General features: G+C 37.8%; 1 protein-coding gene across 2 annotated transcripts in view; it reads right to left on the reverse strand.

The window, feature by feature from the left end:
• Positions 1-4,362, reverse strand: part of MARCHF1 (membrane associated ring-CH-type finger 1) — an 864,354-nt gene extending 859,992 nt beyond the window's left edge. Inside the window, exon 1 of one of the 2 annotated variants that reach the window (XM_063638342.1) lies at positions 4,212-4,362. The gene's annotated coding sequence lies outside the window, so the exon portion shown is untranslated. Of the gene's footprint in view, positions 1-3,531; positions 3,663-4,211 lie in introns of those variants that run through there. The other variant, XM_055276314.2, reaches the window with a different exon arrangement.
• Between the last annotated feature and the right edge of the window lie 11,185 nt (positions 4,363-15,547).

Raw genomic sequence — 15,547 nt, forward strand, 5'->3', positions numbered from 1 at the left:
GACTGACAGGTTTGATGGAAGTGAGAAGTCAAAAGAATATCAAATGTTTTGGGCACAGTGGCTTATGCCTGTAATCTCAGCACTTTGGGAGGCTGAGGTGGGCAGATTGCTTGAGCCCAGGAGTTTTAGCATAGATGGTGAAACCGCATCTATGCTAAAAATACAAAAATTAGCCAGGCGTGGTGCTAGTCAGGAGGCTGAGAGACAAGAACAGCTTGAGCCTGTGAGGCAGAGGTTTCAACGAGCAGTGATTGCACCACTGCACTCCAGCATGGGTGACAGAGCAAGGCTCTGTCTCAAAAATAAATAAATAAAAATAACAACACGTTGAAAAAAAAAACTACCAAACAAAAATGCTATACTCAGCATTACATCTATTTAAAAATATTTTCAGACATACAAAAACTGAGTAAATTTCTTGCCAGCATGCTTTCAATAAAAATACATAACCACTTACTTCATAGCTTTTATGAACAAATTGTAAGTGAATTGGCAAGAATGCCACAAGTTTAACATGCCAGATATTCTAAAACCACAATTACTTTTGCACCAACCTAATAAAATGGAATTCACACATTAGGTTCACCTCCATCAATTTACTTCTTTAACTGAAACTAATTAGAAATTTAAAAGTGATTAAGTTCACTAATATATATTTGTCAGACAGTTCCTCCTGTATTTTCGAAATCATTTTTGTACACTAGTTCATTGGCTATGCACTGTCCCCCATGAGAAAGGCAAGGCAGATACTTTCATCTTTATGTAAAATGAAACTAATGATTACAGACTCCGACCCTTGTCCTCAAGTACATGACAAAGTCAAAAGTAGAACACATATTTCCTACCACTGTTCATCACTGAAACACTAGGAGGTAGAAATGAATTAATAGTATCATAGGGGAGTCACAAATTGCAAAATGAACCCAATATATAGCAAAGGGATAATCGTGGCTTCAGAGAATTTGTCTCAAAATTTTTTAATTTTATTTTTAAAGCTACATTAACAGCATTATTTTAACCCTCTAAATATTAGATCATCACACTCCTAAATATTTTCAGCAACACTATAACTGTTGACTTTCACTGTTGTATTTCCAGAAAAAGTTAGGATGCAAAAACCTTTCAGCCAAGGTGTTACTGACCAATTTCCCTATCAAAGGCCTACAGGAAAGTGAAAGCTACAGCGTTTTGTGATCCATAAAACATCCTTAAGCTAGTATTTGAATTACACCATGAAAAAGCCCAGAAGACAACCTCTTGATTGCGTTCAAGACATAATTTTGCCTCAAGGAGGGTAAAGGAAGTTTCGCTCTATCATAGAGGTCCTAAAGTATCTGTTAAATCACACAACTGGAACAATGAAAGCAAGAGGTCATCAAATAGCATAAACTTATTCTTCATACAGGATCTTTCCATGGATACTTCCCAGTATCCTGACATCACGCTTTTTTCGGTGACCTTGGAACATCACTATTGCCTGCCCTGGGCTTTGTGCTATGGCTTTATTTTTGTCCTATAATGCAACTTCCTCCTCTTTCTCACCTTGCCCAGTTAAGAGCCCTTGTGCAACAAAATAGGCAAAGTATTTGTGAAATACATTAAAGAACATTATGAGAATACTCTCTAGTTCAAGGACACTATTTTACTCCATGTGGTTTTAAAAATAATATGTACTGGCTATCAAATAAATCAAATTGTATCTATTTATAATATGCTTATATCTTCTGAGAACTTTCCTCAGTATTCTAGTGGAATGTGAAGAATCTGTGTACTTTTGACCTTCTTGGATAAAATATTTTTGAAATAAAATTAAAGATTTCATATATAAAATGTAATCTGTTCTCCTCAATATACATTTTTATTTACCACGTAAAGGAGGTAAAACATCTTATCGCTAAAGGTAATATAATTTGGCAAAAACCATGAGCCAAACACCACGGTACCTCCTGTTGATCACTGCTAGCTGATTATCTGATCAGAGTTATACACATATTGTATGTAAATGTAGATTTTTATGTAGCGTACACCCCATCATGTAAGCACGTCAGAAGCTCGTACGTTCACAAGTCTATTTCCAAAAGAGTTTTTGCTATTACAATACTTGAAGAAAGCAGTCAACATGAGCAACAGGTTCTCTAAGAACCTTAAAGTAAAACCCCATACACTTTATTATAAAAACATAGTACAACAAAGTTAGAAAGAAGACTTCAGATAAAACAGGTGGAGCCTATTGTGACAATTAGTCAAGAAACAATGAAATAAAAAATTCTGTATCACAGAAGAAAACGTTGCTGATAACCCCATAAGTCCTGGATTAAAACAAGCTCTTTGCTGATAACATTGGTCTCTCAACACAGCGTGGCAAAATCAGACATATAATTATGCACTTCCCAGGAGAGATACGCATGTAAAAGCTACAGTGAGCTTTTCCAAAATCAAAACTGACACAGCACCTTCTGATAGTCCCACCATTCGTATTTAGTAAAGCCTCCCTGTATTATCTCACCCGGTTTCTTTTTTACTTCCACCACATTGATTATTCCAATAATTTTCTATCAAATCTGTTCTGAAAAGACCCAAACTTTATCAAAAGAGCAATCACTGAGAAAAATCATTTTAATCCTGTTTTAGAAAAGCTTCATTAGAATTATCTATCTTTAAGAAAAAAAAATCATCTGAAGAAAAATTAGCCTCTTTCAAGAAAAATAAAATAACCCTTTGAATTATAATTGTGATTGTTACTTTCTTATACCATAGCATTATGTTAGATGCTGGAATACCAAACTTGTATACCAAGAATCTCCTTAATGTTCAAGGATTATTTACATTTAATATACATTAAATTCACAAATACAAAATGACTATTTAAAGTTTAAATATTTTTGATTGTAGTGGATGAAAACAAAAAAAGTAACTGAACCCCCAAAGTAGCAAACTTTCATTTCTTTCCATCTTTTTCACAAGATATTCCTTTTGTAAACACATTGACATTAGAAACAGATGTTCTGATAGGTACCACCGCTTCCTTGTGATCTGAAAATTGAACCTCCTAAACAAGGAATTCATCAATAAAACGTGTGTCCGCCAAGCAAAAAGCCAGGGGGTTGGGTGTTGGCATGTTGGCTATATAGCACTTATAGGCGAGACAACTCTAAACTAAGGTACCTGAGCAGGTTCAGAATCTTTGTTCGTTAAACCCACAGAGCTCTATAATAGAAAACATTTTCATCTCAAAAATGTTTAGCCAGCAAATCTTTTCTGGAACTATTGAATAACAAAAAGAATTGCCAGGAAAACGTGAGGCTCTCTAACTACATATTGGCCATGCCTCTGACTCCATCCACCTGTCACAAATCTCCAAAATCAGCGCTTCAGAAACCAGAGAAAAGAGCGAGAGTGAGTCTCCCTAACTTTGCCATTTCCCTCACCCCACTTGGGGATAAAACTTGGGCGTCTCTCTGCCTCGACTGGCCACTCCACTTCCTGGAGCTCCAGAAGCTCCCTCAGCGCCTGGATAACTGCGACACTCACCCGTGAGCGCAGGACCCTCCTGGCGTCTTAAGTCCCAGCTCTCAGTCCCGCTGGCCACAGGAACACAATGACATCTCTCGCGCAGGAGGGCGGTTGCAGGGAACCGAAATCGGACCCAACAGTTGCAGTGAACCCGACTCAGGGTTGAGCGCATCAGCGCTAAACCCAAGACAAAGGCTGCCCTGTGTCTTCCGTGGTGAGCGCTCTCCTTTGGTAATCGCTCCCCGTCCCCCTCAAGCCCACACTGGGAGCGCGAGAGCCTGTAAAGTGGCTGTCATCGATTCCGCGCTTTCCGAGGGGTGCGGCTGGGTGACTAGTACCACGCCGGTGTAAACAGCGCGCAGCGCACTGGGGATCCGCCAGAAACGGCGCGCGCGCAGAGCGGGCGCCGGGGGCCAATAGTAGCAACTACCCCAGGCGGCGGGCTGGAGCCGCCTCCTCTCGCCAGAGAGGCGCCTACCGGGCAAGCCCGTCGCCCGCAGGTTGGGTGGCAGCACCCGCGAACCCCAGCCACGCTCCCCAGTGTACCCACCAGGCAAAGGCACCTGCTGCCTGCCCTCCAGGGCTGATGCTGTGCCAAGCCCCGCTCGGGATCAGGGACAAGCCGCTCAGGACTACCAACCGGAGAGAGGGAGCTCCCAGTGAGACTGATTGAATGAATGATGTTTGCAGTCACTTACCGGCGGAGGGTGAAGTAGCTCAGGCGGCCGCCAGGCTGCGCGCGGCCGGCATTCCGGGGCGCGGGCATTCTCCCATCCTTTGTCAGTTGCGGGTGGAGCACTCCTCCCCAGCTAGCGGACGAGCAGCCGGGTGGCAGGCAGCCCGGCTCTGGCTCCGCTCCCCAGTCCTCTCCCCTCCTCTGCTCCCCCTCCCCTTCTCCGTCCCCCTCTCTGAGCCGGCATTCACTGGGCTCCCATGATGTCATCCAGTGGAAATCTGCCATGCTCAAAGACTGGAATAATCCAGCGCTCACGCGGGGAACGCAGAGCAGGCGGAGGAGGCAGCAGGGCCTCTAGGAGTTCCCAGAACTAGCAGCTCCAGGTTAACTGGAGTCAAGGACAGGACATAGGGGGGGTCTGCGGAAAGGTGGCTCCGAGGGTGTATGTGGGCTGGGTGGGCGCGGTGGGGATGGGGCCGGGGATGAAGAGCCTCTTCTTTGCCGTAAAGATTCCTAAATCAGTACTTAAACTGATGGCAGATACCAAGGGTAAGGAAAAAGTTTTTTTCTGGCTGCTCAGTAGCTCAGGTGCCCCATCTCGGTGATGGACACCTACACTGCAGCCACGATAATAATTAGAACCCCTGGAACCCTCGGAGCCCTAGTCACAATGAGAACGTTTAGGATGTCTGACCAATGACAGCTTCAATGATGAGCAGCTAAAGTGAGGGAGAAAGATGTGTACTGTTTACAGGTGGGAGTCTGAGGCAAAACATTAAACAACGAGGGGACCTCAACAATCTATGACATGAACACCGAAAAGACTGCTGGTCTGAGGCAAGAAGGCACCAGTAGCAATTCACTCCTAGCCTTAGTATTGACCACCTGTCCTCCCACCATATACTAATGGACACTCGAGAAGCAACTCTCTTGTGGCCTCACCCAAAGATTGTCATCAATGGTGAAACTATTTAAATCACAAGGTTTATTGAAACTCATGAAAGGTGCGATGCCAAATCTTTTGCTCAAGATTCTATATAACATCAATAGAAGTTTTATTAGAGGAATAGACAGCCTGAGTATTTTTTAAGATTCCGCTGTTTTCATGGAAACAGGCAGATACACCAGATCTGAGATCCAGCCCTACAGCAATCTAGAGCAGCTTCACGTCAAAAACTCTCCTGTTCAGGGACCAGATTTCAACAGCTCATGGTTTGTGCTCTAATCAGTCCAAGCTTCAAGGAGGCTCTTGAGTTCCCAGGATTACCTACCACCTGTCATTCCTGGAAGAGACTAAGCTTGCAGAGAAAAGTACCAGCAGCCAGTGCTGATTAGGCAGTCTTCAGTGAGAGTGCTAGGTGAGAACGTGCAGCCTCTGCCGCTGCACTCATCACCATTATCCTTTACAAGTGTGAAGACTAAGAATAACATTTATTACAAGTGTTGATACGGTTAGAAACTCCTTAATCTTTGTAAATACAAACAGAAGGACTCAATATAATAATGACGACAACAATTTAAAGGCTACTCACTGTCAGACAGGCTTCTTATTGCATTGTGAAATTGTGAAATCCAATGGGACTTTTCTGAGGAAAAAGTAGTAACTATGAAAAAGCAGCATCAGAAATTATTTAAAAAATAAACTATCAGTGTAATGGAAAAAGAAAATATGGCACATATACACAATGGAGTAATATTCAGCCATAAAAGAGAATAAGATCCTGTCATTTGCAACAACATGAAGGAACTGGAGGTCATTACCTTAAGTGAAATAGGCTGAGCACAAAAAAGACAGACTTTGCATGTTCTCACTCATTTGTGGGAGCTAAAAATTAAAACACCTGAATTCACAGAGATAGCGATTCAAATGATGGTTACCAGAGACTGTACAAAAATATAGATAGATAGAATGAAGAAGATCTAGTATTTGATAGCACAACAGTGACTACAGTCAACAACAACTTATTGTATATTTTCAAATAACTGAAAGAGTATAATTGAAATGCTTAAAATACAAAGAAATGATAAATTCTTGAGGCAATGATACCCCATTTTCCCTGATGTGAATATTTTACACAGTATGCCTGTATCAAAATATTTCATGTATCCCATAAATATGTATACCTACTATGTACCTATAAAAATTAAAAACTAACAGAGTATAAAAAAATTGTGATGCATGTACTGTGGAAATTATGTGTGAAATCTATGTGTTTACTTTTATTTATTTTCAAATTAAAATATTTTAGGTATCACTAGTATTTATACATTATATAATAAGTAAAAAATAACATATCAAATGATTGAACAAATTTTAGAAACAAGTATTTTTAAATACCAAAATAATAAAGATTTTTTTAAATCGGGGCCAAACGGGAAGTAAACTAGGAGAAAAGGTAAAAATTTGGAAATGTAAGTAATGGCAGTCTTTGAGAATAGGAAAACAATCTAACGGCTTTAAAAAAGTAATTAGTACTGCTGATGACACTGTTGTAAGTGCATCAGAAGGTCAAGTTGTAAACCTTCCCTCGGAGATTGGTTCTTTAATGCCCCATCTATCTTCTTTGCCTCTGTTTATCTTCCAGTTCTTCAGCATTCTCTGGACTAATTCATAAGAATGGAGACAAGAAGGAGGTCATAGTTAGCAGATCTGGGAAATTTATAATAGTAGCCATAAAGATCAGAAAATGCATCCTTCAGCTTTTTTCTTTTTCATCACTGCTCTAAGGAATTAAAGAAAAACCTAAATCTCTTACTTTAAAGAAAAAATGCATTCATACATGATAATGCATTTATTTCTGTGAAAATATCTTCAGTATGTGATTTGGGACTTTTTTGGGAATTGAAAATACGGTGCTGTGGCAATCACTCAGGACCCTGATCTTAGCAAAGTGAATTTACTATATCTCTACAATAACTTCTTTCCTAATGTGTCCCAACCTACTAATAACTTTGCCTGTGCCACTGACATTTTCCACTACTACTGCATACTTCATTTATTTGTAATTCTTAAAACGTGGTGTTTGAATATTTTGAAATATTTTTATCCAAATGGATGCTATAAATAACTAAAATAAAACATCTAATCGTTACATGAGAAAATGTAAAAGTATCATAAGTCTTAGCCAAAAAAAGTCTGAAATCATATTTCACAAACCTAACTTACATTTGAATCATATTTAAATGGTGAATATATTAAACCTTGGAATTGAAGATTTAGAGTAGATACGTTATTTCTGCCTCACTTATTGATGCTCTACTGTACCATTTTCATACTGATACATGAGTCTCTTCACAAAAGCAGCAAGGGCTTTGGTGGGAAAAATAGACATATTTTAATATTTTTTATTTGTGAATTCCACAGAATATAAACTTTTTATACTCTGGTTTCATTTAAATTGATAGACTCATTTATAGCTACTGACTTTTATTTTTATTCTTATTTGTTATTTATTTATTTATTGAGACAGAGTCTTGCTCTGTCACGCAGGACGGAGTGCAGTGGTGTGATCTCAGCTCGCTGCAACCTCTGCCTCCTGGGTTCAAGCGATTCTCCTGCCTCAGCCTCCCGAGTAGCTGAGATCACAGGCATGCGCCACCATGCCCAGCTAATTTTTTTTTTTTTGTATTTTTAGTAGAGACAGGGTTTCACCATGTCGGCCAGTCGGGTTTCAAACTCCTGACCTCAGGTGATCCGCCCACCTTGGCCTCCCAGAGTGCTGGGATTACAGGCCTGAGCCACTGCACCCAACCTTGACTTTTAAAAACAAGTTTTCCTACATACAAATTTGTTAATTGTTGATACATAATACACAGAAATAATATCAGTAAGTCCTTATCCTGTGCCAAATACTGTGCTAAGTTATTATTTGTTACTCATATTATATGATATAAGTGTATTAACCTCTCTTGAAGATGAGGAAACAGAGACCCACAGAGGTTACAAAAATTGTCCAGGCAACTAAACTAGTAACAAATCAAGTTAAAATTTGATTGTATCAGCCTAAACATATAAAGTCTGTCCTCATAACAGCATACTTGCAACTTTTAGGTATTTTTTCCACTGAAAAAAAATGAAATATGAAAAAATAAAATGTTGTATACATGCATACATTATATATACATATATATATACACACATATATATATTCTATTTGATGAAGTAAAAATATGATTTTGTGAACTTTTCCATCAGTTAACAAATTCATCACTAATTTTATTTCCATTATCCCTGCAAATGAAATGCTTTCAAAGTTATTTATGAAGAAAAAGAATCTCAGGCTACCAAATAAATTTTGGTTTTGGATCTATTCTTAAACGGTTTCAGACATAAAGCAAGGTACAGTGATTTTTAAACTTGAAGACAGATCATTGCAAAATGAAATAAAAAGGAAAAAGAGCCATAAACCATTCATTTAAATAAAGATAAAGACTACCTCAGCAAGTATTTTCTCTGTACAGTTAATCCATTAGTAGCCCTGGGAGAGAAAACTACATCACCCATCCAGATGAAGGCTTTTCTTCCTACTGTGAATATTAACAAGGAAAATAGATCACTTTACATATTGGACCTCAAAGACCCAGCATGTTTTTTATCATAGAAAGTAATATTCCCTGGGCACAGATATATAACCAAAGCTTCTTTAAACAGAAAGGTTTAGTGTAGACTTTTTCAAGGTCTTTTTTTTATTTTATCTTGTTTCATAATTGCTGATGTTTGGCAACCTCTGTTAACAAGGGTTATTTGAGAGAATATGTGAAATGGTTAAAAGGTACACATAACAAATTATCATTTTTTCAAAGTATGCTGCTAACTTGGCTTTTTGAATTAATTGCTCATTTATGATATAAACCATTTAAAGAAACAAGGGCTATCTTTGTACTCATAAGATATGTTATCAGGTACAAATTTATTTATTGCATACTTGGGATCTAAATATTAGTGTTATTTTGACTTTGGTTCCAGTACATTCTTCTATCATTAAAATCTTTATTTGACAGGACAGGGGACCCATCCCATGGCTTTAGTTAATTTTCCAGCTGCTTTGTCACTTATGCTGGTCATTGGCACTAACATGACATAGAAGAGGTCTTATATGAATTGCTTTTGTTTAAAAGTACAGGAAAGAATGAGGAAATTTTTTTTAGAAGAAAGAACTTATTGCAGAATGGACATACTGCTTGTGGAAAGCAAAGGAATCTCGTTGTATATATACACATTCCTTCACAGCCCAATGCTATGAAGGAACATGTATATATACAATTTTCTCCTAAAATAAAAGTATTTGAAAAGTAAAGATGCTGATTTATCCTCTTAGACTGAGATTTTTCTTGAGAAAATGCTCATATTATTCAGCTGTAACAGTAGTATTAGTGATCTGCTTTCATTATTTCCACCCTGATCCTGTGGCCATATGTATTTCCTCAAATCGCTTCAATTACCTTGGTTGACCCCATTTATAGGCATGGAATTAAAGATAACACAGAACCAAATACTCCCAACAGAAAGATAATTTTCTGATATTTTAGTCATAGTTCTTAATCTTTATAGCAGATGTTTCTCCTACAGCTATACCTTCTTAGCTATCATGGGGAAAAACCCTGACAAATATATTTTCTGAGGAAAAAACATATATATATATTTATATATATATATTATATAATATTTATATATTTATATATATTATATATTTTTATATAATATATAGTATAATATATTAATATATAATATATAATATTAGAGTCTTCTAATAGACATTCCTGATTTTCCAAGTCAACTTTAATTTCTGAAGTACCCTGAGAGTCGAATGGAAGAGCTCAGAGTACTGTAAGCTTGCTTCTGAATCTAGTTCTCTTACCGACGTCTTTTATGACTTAAGTAATTCATTTCACCTAGCCACCTTACCTTCTTCATTTGGAAAAGGAAAATGATGGCATCTGCCTTATACATCTCTCACTTCAGAGAGTTTTATGAGAAAAGAAAGTAGAGTGGAAGTATGATACAAAGGGAGTGTAATAGTTGTACAGATCTAAAGGGAGCCTCCTGAGCTACATCCCGTTCAGTCGTACAGGACACTCAATTATGTATAGCTGATTGTGGTGGCTAGAACAGGAAGGGAGGAGAAAGAACAGGAGTGGAAAAAAAAAGATCTATTCTGTTGGGGTCTTTTTTGTTTTTTATTCCTTTAGACATAAAAATGGAACAGTGGAAAGTGTGGCCTTTGAAAAGTTTTGAATCACCGCTTACCATTTACTATAACTTAATTAACATATTTTAATGTCTCTGAACCTCACTTCCTCCTCTAAAATACAGTTAAAGTTATTTTTCCTCAGTTTATTTTAATTTTTTGAAAATCAAGATATGTGTTCATCCACAGTGTGCTTTTAAGGTAGTACTACTTTTCACCTCTGCAAAAGTTATTTTATTAGTTGTAACAAGGAGTAGTAATGTAGACTTAAGGAAATACGATGCTATCTCAAAGAAGGAAGTAGAAATTAATCTGTTTCGTTAATAATATAACCAAGACACTCTAAATGGTTCCTGGAAAATATTGGTTGAATAAACGAATGTATGACTGGATCATTGTGATGATTCAGTAAAATAATGAAATATAGACAACATCTAGTGCTATGGTCTAAATATTTATGTCCCTGCAAAATTTGTACGCTGAAACCTCATCATAAAATGTATAGTATTAGGAGCTAGGGCCTTTGACAGTGATTAGATCATGAGAGCAGAGCCTTCATGAATGTGATTAGTGTCCTTTTAAAAGAAGCCTGAGAGAGCTTCCTTGCCTCTTCCACCACATGAGAACACAGCAAGAAGTTTCAATCTATGAATCAAGAAGTAGGCCTTCACCAGACTCTAAATTTGCCAGAATCTTGATTTTACACTTCCCAAGCTTCAAAACTGTGAGAAATATGTTAACATTGTTTATAAGCCACTCACTTTATAGTATTTTGTCAGAATACCCTGAATAGACTAAGACACCTAAGGTAATACCTATCAATTAGCAGCTGATCAATAACTAATATAACTTGAAATCCTGGATTCAGGGGCAAATTGCATTCCAAAGGTTTTTATTCATTGTTTTTTTTAAAAAGGGAATATAAGGTATATACTGCATTTTGTATATACTACCAACAGTAGTATCCCACTGTTGTCTGGGGCAGCACCATAAAATCAAACATAGTGATATATCTGCAGTGAAATACATAAAGATTCATGCTGAGTGTGATAAAATGAGCCTCATATCATTTCATGTCAGTCTTCTGCCAAATGAGTTGTGAACATTTTTTTATTTTTTAGATATTTCTAGACATTAGAATAAGAATTAACCTTTATTGAATATCTACTATATGTCAGGCACTATTCTAAGCACTTTACATGTATTAATTTAAGCCTCATGCAATGTTCTAAGGTAGGTAATCTTATTTCCATTTTATATTATAGGAGAGAAAACATGCTCAGAAAGGTTAAACACTTGCTTTATTTGAGTTATAAAGTAAAGCAAAATGAGTCTGGAAATATTTGTGTTAAACATTATAAAACTAAAAATAACTAAAAATAAACAATTAGGAAGAACATAAAAATAGACATTTATGACAGAAAGAAAGGAATTTCTAAATTACAAGCAATGAAATAAATTATAGATAAAATAGTAATATATTTTATTAAATATTATATAAAATTTCAGAACACCAAAAATACTACATATAAATTTAAAGTTTAATAAACTAGAATAAATTTTTGCAACAGCTATATTTGGTATATTCAATATATATACAAATCAATAAAGCACCAAGACCTCAGTAGATTTCTTAAAAAGATATAAAGAAATCACACAAAAAAGTACTACTGGCAGAAAAGAACCAACATTGAAGTTTAAAATTCAAGTCTAAAAAGTCTGAGATACAATTTTTCAAGTATCAAGTAAAGATTTTCATAACTTGTAATACTTTCTTCAGGCAAAGGAAGAGTTGTATATATTGTAGATATAAACATATGTTCGTTCAAGCTTTCTAGAAAACATTGGCAGCACATGCCAAACGCTTTAAGACTTCCTATAGCCTTTGAGGTAGTGATTAAATTTCTTTAGGTTCTACTATAGAGAAATAACCAGAGATACAGGGAAAATATGTTTATCCGCAAACATGTTTCAGTAGAGAGTAATTCATAATATTATTTGTAAAAGGAAACCAGTGCTTTTAAGGACAGATGTATATAAAACAACTTCAAACAAATGAAGGGGGAAAAAGTGTTTGAACTGACCAATACACCATTTTTCTTTTTTTTTTTTTTTTTGAGACGGAGTCTCGCTCTGTCACCCAGGCTGGAGTGCAGTGGCTCAATCTCGGCTCACTGCAAGCTCCGCCTCCCGGGTTCACGCCATTCTCCTGCCTCAGCCTCTCCGAGTAGCTGGGACTACAGGCGCCCACCACCACGCCCGGCTAATTTTTTGTATTTTTATTAGAGACGGGGTTTCGCCGTGGTCTCGATCTCCTGGACTCGTAATCCGCTCACCTCGGCCTCCCAAAGTGCTGGGATTCCAAGCGTGAGCCACCGTGCCCGGCTAATACACCACTTTTCAACACACTGCTGAGCCTAACAGAATGGGCAATGTTGTAAATTCACAGTTTAGTTTCCCAATGTCACATTAACAAGCCCTCTAGAGAATTGTCGCCAGGGAACCTGAGACCCTGAAGCCATATATATAGGCAGGAGAGTTTCTCTGCAGTTGTCCTCATCCAGGTAAGAGAGTGATTTTCACTGCAAAATATTTTTTCCACGGTGAGTGATGACAACTTGTGAAATTGTTATGCTCCACTGTGGACCTGTATGCTGTCCCTTTCTCTGAATCAGTTGTTAATACTATAACTTTAGGGCAGTATTAATTTTTAAGCCTCTAGGAACCAGATTAACTCAACTAGAGTCAAATAAAATCGCAATTTTAGCCATTAAAAGTGAACCTCATGCAACTTATTGACTTCTTTTTCTTAACTCCAGCTCCAGCTCTTCTTCCTCCCTGCTCTCTGTTTTGTAATCATTTTCTTGGTAAACAGTTCCAGCATCCATTCAGGTTTCCAAACAAGGAATCTAAATATTACTGGAAGATATTTCCTCTCACTTGCACCCCATTGGAATAATCAATATTTTATATACTACTACTATATACTACTATTCTACATACAACTATTTCTAATTATTTTATTTTGATTAATTAAACATTAGTTTTTTAAAAAAAAACGAGTGGCATCATTTTGGTGGTGACATTGTCACCAAGACCTTTGCATTGCCGGGTGCGGTGGCTCACGCTTGTAATCCCAGCACTTTGGGAGGCCGAGGCGGGCGGATCACGAGGTCAGGAGATCGAGACCACGGTGAAACCCCGTCTCTACTAAAAATACAAAAAAATTAGCCGGGTGTGGTGGCAGGCACCTGTAGTCCCAGCTACTCAGAGAGGCTGAGGCAGGAGAATGGCGTGAGCCCACGAAGCGGAGCTTGCAGTGAGCCGAGATTGCGCCACTGCACTCCAGCCTGGGCGACAGAGCGAGACTCCATCTCAAAAAAAAAAAAAAAAAAAAAAAGACGTTTGCATAAAAATCTCTTGAGTTGTTCCCCTTTTCCATATTCTTTGCAATTGTACTCATTTAGACCCTTTCACCTTGTGCTGGCCTATTATCTTTAGCCACCTTAAATTTACCCTATACCCTTCTTTCTCTTTCTCTATGCCCTAAAGAACCGTCGTCTTTGGCGTTTTCCTTGCCCTTCGGCTTCTAGTTGGGTTCTGTTTGGACACACCAGAAGGATTTAGAGGGTGGAAAGAAGGAGAGCCGGGTTTGTATTTCCCCCATTTCCTCCATGCTTCAGTGTGGTTCTAAAATATGCTACTTTGCTTCGTCATGATAGATTCTCCCATGTTTCCAGCCATCAGCCAGGCTTTCTTGGTACCTTAAGGTTAGTAAGGCTTAAGGGTAACCATGGCTTCCCACTCTTGATAGTTCTAACCCATTTTTTTTTAACCCTACTCACATAGAAGTATTTTCTTTACTAAAATGTACATCATTAAAAAATCAGGAAACAACAGCTGTTGGAGAGGATGTGGAGAAATAGGAACACTTTTACACTGTTGGTGGGACTGTAAACTAGTTCAACCACGTGGAAGACAGTGTGGCGATTCCTCAAGGATCTAGAACTAGAAATACCATTTGAATCAGCCATCCCATTACTGGGTAGATACCCAAAGTAGTATAAATCATGCTGCTATAAAGACACATGCACACATATGTTTATCGCGGCACTATTCACAATAGCAAAGAGTTGGAACCAACCCAAATGTCCACCAATGATAGGCTGGATTAAGAAAATGTGGCACATATACACCATGGAATACTATGCAGCCATAAAAAAGGATGAGTTCATGTCCTTTGTAAGGACATGGATGAAGCTGGAAACCATCATTCTCAGCAAACTATCACAAGGACAGAAAACCAAACACGTCATGTTCTCACTCATAGGTGGGAAGTGAACAATGAGAACACTTGGACACAGGGTGGGGAACATCACACACCAGGGCCTGACGTGGCATGGGGGGAGGGGGGAGGAATAGCATTAGGAGATATACCCAATGCAAATGACGAGTTAATGGGTGCAGCACCCCAACATGGCACGTGTATACATATGTAACAAACCTGCACGTTGTGCACATGTACCCTAGAACTTAAAGTATAATTAAAAAATAAAAATAAATTTAAAAAAGAAATCCCAGTATATTGTGCTATCTCTTTCCTGTTAAGACACAAGAGTGGTACACACTCCTTTTCCCTATCACTGAAATGACCTCTATTGATTTCATGCCTATAGTCTTACCCTCACCACACTTTCTGTGCAAAACATCCCTCAGCCATTGACAGAGTATCCTTTCTCAAATGCAAACCTGATAGTGCCATTCTATCCTCAGCACACTCGTCAGTGTTCCCCATTGTCATTGGCAGTAGTTTCCAGAGTTGTTGCTAAAAATCCTTATCACCCAAGCATTTTCCATGAAATAATCAGCCTTGTATATGCATATACTACCATTTTTAAGAACTATGCTACTGTGATTAATTAAATGCCTGCTCGTTTAAAACATGACATGCTTCATACTGACTTTATCATTACATGTTTCTGCAAATAATCAAATATTCCATTGTATACGTCAAAATAATCTTTATATTCAAAAGACAAAATCTAGATTCTAATTTTCCAGTTTATTCTTCTATTACTCACCCACATGCACTTACATTTTATTTAAGTGCCACATTCTCTCTGCATCTTCACTTTAGGTAATCTTTTTCCTATTTCTGAAGGGTACTCTT

Source organism: Symphalangus syndactylus, chromosome 4 (assembly GCF_028878055.3).
Source record: "Symphalangus syndactylus isolate Jambi chromosome 4, NHGRI_mSymSyn1-v2.1_pri, whole genome shotgun sequence".
Classification (NCBI taxonomy): Eukaryota; Metazoa; Chordata; class Mammalia; order Primates; family Hylobatidae; genus Symphalangus; species Symphalangus syndactylus.